This window comes from Crocodylus porosus, unplaced genomic scaffold (assembly GCF_001723895.1).
Source record: "Crocodylus porosus isolate Cpor-Errol unplaced genomic scaffold, CroPor_comp1, whole genome shotgun sequence".
Taxonomy (NCBI): domain Eukaryota; kingdom Metazoa; phylum Chordata; order Crocodylia; family Crocodylidae; genus Crocodylus; species Crocodylus porosus.
In genome coordinates, this window is record NW_017728913.1 from 9930259 (window position 1) to 9939343 (window position 9085).

General features: G+C 42.3%; 1 long non-coding RNA gene across 1 annotated transcript in view; it reads left to right on the plus strand.

Annotated features, from left to right (window-relative positions):
• Positions 1-9039, plus strand: part of LOC109309667 — a 35465-nt gene extending 26426 nt beyond the window's left edge. Inside the window, exon 3 of the long non-coding RNA XR_002101001.1 lies at positions 8887-9039. This is a non-coding gene — a long non-coding RNA (uncharacterized LOC109309667). The remainder of the gene's footprint in view (positions 1-8886) is intronic.
• The last annotated feature ends 46 nt before the right edge of the window (positions 9040-9085 follow it).

Genomic DNA, 9085 nt, shown 5'->3' on the forward strand with positions numbered 1-9085 from the left:
GCTGGGGTCTTATGACCCCTCCTACCCCCAGTGCTCATTCCTGCCCATGGCAGGGGGTCAGACTCGATGATCTGTCTAGGTCCCTTCCGACTCATCGATTCTATGACTTCTGGTTCCACTGTAGTGACCAGGGGGTGGGGCAACTGTCAAGGGGTGGAGATATCTATGCAGCCCCTGACAGCTTGCCAAAACTTGTTAAGTGTCCCTCTGCCTAAAATAACTGCCTGTCCCTTCTTTAAGCCAGCTTGTTCTCTTAGCTGTGTGAGGAAACAAGTGTCTCTGTACTCTTCAGGAAAGGCCACTAAACCAGATCCATAGTTCCTTCTTTCTTTATAAGCCAAAAAAGGATAGCTGTCAGGGAATGAATAGCTCTGGGTTGGGATCAAGTAAGTCTCAGTGTCATTTGCTCTGCCCCAAATTACTGGAAAAATCTCTTGCATGCTGGAGAATCTAACTGTAGGCAATAGTATCTGAGGATGTTCTGTTGTGCTCCTCTACCAGACACAGCTAGAGGGAAATGTACCAGAGCCAGACAGTTATTATGGTAGGATGATCTCAGTCCTTGGACCGTTGGAGTTACTGTGAGCACTTCTTTCTACATATCCTACTGACTATGGTGAATTTCCTTTAAAAAGTGCCTTTATGATGCTGGCAACAGAACAGCCTATGGGAAGGAACTGTAAACCACCTTAAACCTCATTGCTTACAGGCCTCTCTGACCATTATATCTGCAACTGGTTGATGAAAAAAGTAGCTTTTACTTGTGGGAATATGATCCTGTCTGTCTGACAAGGAAGGTACGGTTTCATTTAACTTATTTACATGCTTTCCCTCCTCCATTGTTTGTCAGATTGATAACAAGGAAAACTAAATGAGTTATATGCAAAATGAAAGAAGAACTGGAAATGAATAAGCTCTGTGGTACACCCCAGCATTGCAGCTGATACCTGGTAACTTTTAGGAATGAACAGTTATTTTGGGAAGTTTCCAAATAAATGACCAATAAGAACACTTGGGGGATGTTGCTGTGCTGTAGGCAACCTGGGTGTAAATTTATATTCAAGGTGCAAGACAGTAGGGAACAGGCCCTTAGATGAAGGGGTATCCTCAACAGAAAGGAACTGGAGAGAGCAGAGTTTTCCAGGAGTACTTTCATAATACCACTGTGCCTGCAAGAATACTATAGTAGCTGATGGGTTAGGTATCTTGTCATTTACTAACTCAGTTACAGATTAAGGAATTGTGGATACCGATTGCTTACGTTTCCACATCACAACAATACTGAAACACAACGTTTCAGCTCCAACAATACTGTAACTGTGAAAGTAGAATCTCTTTTTCAATTATTCCAGTTTACCATTTAAATACATTAGCCAGACAAAATTAAAGCAAAGTGTAACTGTTTTAAAACAATGTTATTTGAACCTGTCAGCCTCTGGCTCAAGAGAACATTTCAACACAAAGGAAATGCTGGGGCATAAAGATAGCACATAAGGATGTAGCTATGCTGTTCCTTCACCTTGCACAAGGAGAATCTTTGCAGAACCTGATTTACTAGCGTTTTAGCTGCTTTACTGCCTCAAGCAAAGTAGTGACAGCAGAGCCAGAAATCTGGTTCAGTGTATTGGGAAGGCTGGCCTGAGGGCAGTAGAAGATCTTGAGAAGAGAAGAGCAAGATGTCAGTGTGTAACAAGCCTGTTGGGAATGCTCTTTGATGCAAATGTCATCTTGGCTACTCTGTTAATTTTGGTTGCTATGCTGATTCATGGATACTTCACCATTTTTTTTAACTGGCAAGAATATTGGGACACGTGTTCAAAACCAGAACATTCTTAGAGGTTTCCCTAGACCTATAGTTAGCTGCAGATAGGGTGTGCACATACGTTCAAAGAAACTCGGAGAATCCTCCTTGTCTTGTTTTCCTGTTTAGAAAAACTTACCCAGAGCCATGTGTACAGACATTTAAATGCTGGAGCCCTGAAGAGCTGAGATTTTGCAGTACCGATACATGCAGCCAGGGAAGCATATTGGCATGCTCTGCAGACTCCCTTATTCTGCCTGGTGACAGATGTTATTAGTTACACCCCAAGGAATTATGCACAGAAAAATTCAAATTTATGCAAAATGAACTACTTTTTTTAATAAATGAAACTCTGAACCTTCTTTAGAAATATATGCAGGTACTTTGTATTTATACAACTATATATAATACATTTTATCACAGACTTGTTAGTGCTTTAGCATTCTACTAACAAAAAATAAAAGTGTGGACCAGCAGGTGTAATTTTTAAATCTAAATAAAACCATTAGGACTTGTTATACTGAGACTAAATTTTATAATTTTCAGCAAAATTAATCTTTTTTTTCTTTTTCAGTAAATTAGACACTAATTTCTTTTCAAAGTTCAAAAACAAAATCAATTAAACAAAGGAGTGCAAAGAGTCCTCATGTGCAATGTGACAAAATTATTGCAGTTATATTGGGTTCTTCACATGGTATAATACTTTGTTGGTATTTTGACAAGTCAGTCAAATAAATACTATAATAATAATAATGAATATGTATCTGTTAACCTAAAGCAGTGACTCTCCCAAGAGAAACCAAATGCCCCTATGAAATCCTTGTTAATGTCTCTAGTCCTAAGGGTACAGCATAAGATAAAGTAGAACATATTACTACAGTTGGATAGCTAAGACCTTTTACAGTCATTGTCCCTTGGGAGAGTTGCTTCTGTCCCAGGAGAAACCACAAGTGTACAGATATTCAGGCTTTTTTCTTGAAGTAAAAATGGCCACTCCAGGAGAAAAATAACCTGGGAACAACCAGGGTTCAATCACTCTGGGGAGTTTTCCCCTGGGACAGCAAATGTCTATACATCCTGTAAAATAAACAGTAAAATAGAAGGAGAGTCTGTACAAGCCACAACAAAAACAGTCTTTCTTGAGTTGGTTACTGAAAACTTGTAAGCAGTCAGTTTGTGGATACAGACAATAGAAAATCTCTTTTTAATAGTGGAGGTTTTGCTATATCTGTTTAATTTTGCATGGTTAGGCTCTGTTAACATTTAAGAATTTGATATGGAGGGTAAAGCAGCTCATTAGGTAGTAGCAAATATTTCTGCTTAAAGAAAATCCAATCTCTGTCCAATTATTTCTATTTTCTGGGTGACACCTGCAGATGAGGTTATTTTTTAGTCCTGTGTCTATAAAGTTCCCTTTCATCGGTGACTTGTCAATTCAAGAAACTGTTCCAGGGTGGAACACCCCTTTCAGGCTATTCCTGTTCAATTATCACACCCATCTGAAAGGAAATCAAATTAATATAAAACCCAACAAGTCTCTCAGTTTAGTTAGAGAGCTACAAGGTGAGATATGGTTCTGCAGAAAAAAAAGACTGGTGGTTTTGAAATGTCCTTCTTTTAGTGCTAGGAGAGGGAAAGGGAAAAACAAATTATATGTGTGTGGATCAAAGTTTTCTGCTGAAGAATGAAGTTGTTCCCCAAAGGGATTTGGGGATTGCAGTGAGGCCTAGAGTAGACAGCAGCACCTGCTAGGCTGTTTCTTCCAAAATAAGTTTTTGGGCATTGAGTGGGTGTGGATTCCTTTCATCTTCCTCATCCTCCTTCTCTTCTGCCATGCTTTGAGATTTAAACCCTTGTTCTGCCTTTGAAAGTGCCTTCCTTTGTTAAAAAATGTACAAGGCTGAAAACATCAGATACACTGGCATTTGTTTCCCCAGCTGACAGTCTCGGGCACTTACTAGCTTTTTGCATTCCCTCTCCTCCCCACCTGCTTCTGAGCCTTTTAAACTTGGTTCCAGTCTAACTTGGTGAAAGAGTACACAAGCAATAACAGAGCCCAGCTAAGGCACGCAGAGGGAGGGAAGCACAGTTACTGATATTGGTCTCTTCTAGCAGAAGACAGTAGGAAGTTGTTGAATTTTTTGTACCTGATACAGGAAGTGACCAGGAAATGCAGGGTGTTGGCCAGGAGTTGTACAATTTTACTTATGTATTCATATTAGTGAAAACTTAAGATTTAACTTGGGAAGCCAAATCAATAACATAAAAAGAGAAACAGCACCACTAAAGAGAAGCTACCTGCATTCAGAACCAGAAAAGAGAGAGAAACATGCCTGCTTTTACAGTTTCTCAGATATTCGCACCTGGAGCAGGGTCCTGAAATTCTCCTACTGGGCCTTTTACCTTGTCTTAGAGCCATAACGAGTCAAGATTTCCCCCCTCCTACTCCAATCCCTGAGGGAAATTAAAATCCCTGCCCCTCTCCTGTCTTGCCACATTCTCTGGTCCTTCTGGTAGGGTGGTGATGAAATCCAGTGGTTTTAAGGTGTGCCTGTTGAATTCTTTGCTGGAAAGTGATGAGGCAATGAAAACAATACTGCTGTTCTGGCAAAATACTGAAATACTCCAACAAACCCTTGCTTAAGCAGGCTTAGTGTATCAATGTAGTCTGGCAGTGAAATATGATCAGGATATAAAATTTCTTTTACTATTTGGGTGTAGGATGTTTATATCTGACTTATCAAGTCAGCCTAGACACGAATTACTGTACCTCTTCTGGGAAACAATTTTCTTTGTCCATGTTGCAGCAGCAGTTATGCAAATGATCATACTTTGTGAGAAAGATCTATAATGTTTATAGTGTGAATAAAAAGCTGCTGAGTTGTTGTCCAGGACTTACACATGTGCTCAGGTCCTTGGAATCTTGTGATGGCAAAACTGAATTGTTTTGATGTCTTAAAAAAACCCCCAAACCTCTAGCTGTACAATTGTGAAGAAAAGCTTGAAACATGAAAGAAGCATGCTATATGCAGCAGTTGTTGACTGCAGGAAACCTGGTACAACTCTGGGAGGAATGAACTGTACCTCTGAATAGGTGAATCGTTATGAACCAAAAAGGAGCCAACATGATCACTTAGACCAGTGGGAGCCAACTTTTTTGGCAGCTGTGCCACAATTAGCCCTGCACCCCCCCAAATGCTACTCTGATCCCTTTCCACTGCCAAATCTACTGCTCTGCTTCCTATGTGCTACTGTTGCCTTCTCCTTCCCTGATTTGCTGCATGTCACACATATAGGCTGTCCATGCTACTTATGGCATGTGCTGCAGGCTGACCAATTGACTTAGTATTGTACCCTGACCTCGGTGATACAAGGCATGGGACTTCCCTGAGCCACAAAATATTTTTTTAAAACATAACTCAGCTTGCTTAAAAAAAACAAACTTCTAGTGATAAGAGAACCTATCACAGTTACAAATATGCCATTTCACTGTTTTAATTATCCTCACTGCTTAAAAGCTCATGCTTAATTTCTAGTATGAATTTGTCTAGCTTCCACTTACAGCCATTGGATTTGGTTTTAACTTTATCAGCTAGAAACTTTTTTATGGCTTTTCCCTTTCCTGTATTTATGTACTGTGATCAAGTACCCCCTTAATTTTTATCTTTCTGGAATTAAATCGATTAAACTCGTTGAGTGTTAAGCAGTAGAGGTTATTTTTCAAGTGCTTTAATAATTTTTGCTGATCTTCTGGGAACCTTCTTCTCATTACCAACCTCCTCCTCAAATGGCAGATGTCAGAACTGAACACAGTGTGGCGGACTTACTGATAACAGCCTGGCATGCCGGGCTTGGGAAAATCTTTATTGTGATTGGTGTAGCATTCTCACCAATCAGACAATGGCTGGGGAGGGGATTACCCCACCCCTACACAGGGCAAAGTGGAGAACCCAGACTTGACTGAGGACTGGACTTTGCAGGTCCGACAGCACTCCAGAGGCAGAGCCCCTGGAGAGAATAAAAGAACAGTGTGCCCAGCCTATGAGCAGATGCGTCAAGGGATGGAGATGAGAGTGGGGCTAAGAAGAGCTGGGGAAGAGCTGCTCAGAGGGTGGATGCTGCTGCCCTGAAAAGCCCCTGTGGACACTTCTCATTGGACAGGACAGGCAGATGGCTTCAACCCCAGTTGGTGCACAGTGCAGAGCATGGGGCAAGACCCTGGGAGCTGTGAGAGACAGCTTGGGTTTCCAGCCACTTGACAGCGCACGGAGCCAGACCCCAGGAACACGAGGCTTGGGTTTGCAACCCCTGGTGTGCGGCCAGGGCTCCTGGTGCATGGAGCCAGCGAGACTCCAGGAGCCATCCACGGCAGCTTGAGATTCCAACTCCTGGCACGTGGTGGGGAACCCGGTGCAGGAGATGCGGCACACAGGGTCCAGGAGCTGACCAAGCCCCAGAGCCCCGCGAGGTGGTACAGGCCTCCAACCCTGAGCAAAAGCCAAAGCCCCCAAGAGCACATGATGGTACTCAAGGCCCTGAATAGGGAGAGGCCCAGAAGCCAGAGGCTCTAGAGGCTTCTCTGAACAAGAAGCCACTCACCTAAAGGGATGAGGAACCCCACCTGGGCATCGGATTTGTGAGTTGCTGGAGAACAGGGCTCCCACAGGGGAGGGGAAGTCCTTCTTGGCTAGAAAGGGGTTCCTGGAGAGGAGGTCCAGGGACAGTCCGTTCTGACTTTGTGGGCTGCCTAGGGGCTTGGTGTGAGGCCCAAGGGGCAATAAGGTCTTCCCTCACAGGTCACTAGAGCGTAATCCAGGCCCCAGGAGGGGACCTTGGGGATCCTTTTAACGGTTTAAAGTTACTTGTATGCTTATGTGCCTTATAGTGTATGATACTGTGCCTTATATTTTGTGTACTGTATCCTGTGAATTGTGTGCTTCCATATCAGTAAGGAAACTAGCATTAGAGTGTAAAATCTATATTGAGGTCCTGCTGGGAACCCTCCCCATTACCTACTTGTGTTTACTTATAACTTACCTGAACCCTAGTTGTGGTCATCCCGTTATATAACCGTTTACCATATTACAATTGCAACGTTGGCTATTACAACTCTAACCCCTATAATAGTATGTAGCGAAATAAGGTTATTGGTCCTATATTATCTTAAACATCTGCATCAGTTGCATATTAAGTTATCCTTTAAGGTTCCTTGTAAATATTAATACATTTGTATATAGTTAAGCTATCCCTTGTCCTGGCATGACTCTATAGGGAATAGAGGGAACCGGCTGGTATTTTGCAGATCCCTCTCACAGCAATGCTGCCTAGCTACCTACCCATTCTATTTGGAGAGGGGACCACATACTTGGGTGTGCCCAGGTTACACAATATTCTGGCAACACTGAAAGACAAGGTTGAACATGGGAGAACATGAAACATGATGCATACACGGACCACCAAAATAATTTCAGCAAAGTGTGTGTATGCGTCTATGTGGAGCCCTCACTGATACTGCTACTCAGTGGCACTGTGAGAGCAGCAATGGCAGCCTAGTCCCTAGAGTCCTGTTTTTGCTTAAGGTAGTAGCTGTCCTACCTTCTCTGAGATGGGTCCCACCCAGCACTGTACATACCTAGACTCGTGGCAGCCCCAGGCGAACTTTTAGTATCAGGGCTTGCCTTTGCCACAGATAATTATGATAACAATAGTTTTTTAAACCAGTTTTAGGCCCCCTTTCTGTCCGGACTCCAGGCAGCTGCCCGGTTTGCCCATACCTGTGTCTGGCCCTGGCCCCACCTGCATGAAACACACGGTGGAGAAGCTGCCCCAGGAAGGTGGATTGTTGTGTAGATGGCCTCAAAACCACAAGTTGCAGCAGAGCCTATTATGGAGGTATGCATGGCCAAATAAGGCTGTACCTAGGGCCTGAGGCCTTAGCAGGTTGGTGCCCAATCCTCTATTATTACAGCCTTGCCATTGGCTGGTACATGGCTTCCCTGCTAGCCAACTCTTAGGTCTGTGCTTCTGTGACCCTCCAAGGACTGGACTGCAGCCTGTGGCAGTGGCATTCCAGCCCTGCAGCTTTCCTTAGGTTGTTTTGTTTTAAATCTCAAGCCCTGGAGGTTTAGGAGAAAAGTCCAGGTGTGACCTTAGGAATCTCAAAAAAACAAGCTGCCAATATCCCATGCCTCCTTAGGATTTAGTTTAAATCTCCTGAGGATCTCACCTGGCTTTGCTGGATAGTGTGGGCTCTAAACCTAAATAATCATCATCTAAATGATAATGCTAATGGAAATGATGGCAGAGGCCTTTAGCCTGTACCTTCTCTCTCCCCAGATACACAACAACAATAAAAAACTTGCATTATCATTAAACAGGGATCCTGGTTTTCTCCAATTTAAAAATAATCCCCAATTTTCAGTTAAAAAAAAGTAACCCCAAATCCACATTTTTCCATGATTTAAATGAAACACCATTAATCTATAACTCTCTCTCTAAATATATATACATACACATACACACACGAGATATATATACATACACACACACACAATGGTTTCATTTTAATCATGGGAAAAATATGGATTTGGGGTTATTTTTTTTTAACTGAAAAGTGGAGCTTTTTTTTAAATCAGAGAAAACCAGGATCCCTGAATTAATAAGCATAACAAACACAATTAACCTTACAAGGATAATTGTAATAATTAATATTATTAAAATTGTAGTGATGACTATAACAGTTGCAACCACTACTTTACTGAGGATTATTACAATTGCAACCCTTATTATTACAATTGCAATGATTATTATTAGTTACAACCGCTGTTACATTAGTATTACAACTGCAATCACTTTTAAAATTGCATGCACTTCATTATTACTTAAGATCATTGCAGTTGCAATGATCACTCTCACAATTGCAGCCACTATTATATTATCTTTTACCATATTACAAGTGCAACGTTGGCTATTACAACTGCGACCCCTATAATAGTATTTTTTTTCTTATCATTACAATTGCAATCGTATCACTATCGTTATTACAATAGCAATTATGTTGTTGTTTTTGCTCTTAATCCGGGAAGGAGAGAAGAGGCAGATCAAAGGAGAGGGGAGGACACGGTTTCTAACACCCTACAGTTGCCGCCAGAGCCCTAAGATGCCAGCTGTGATGGGGGAGGGGAAGCCAAAGGCTTACTGCCTCCTCCACTGTACTGTGGAACCTGCTCGCAACACCCCCCGGACATGGTTCAATCCTGGAAGCCTCACTTGGTTTCAGCCCCG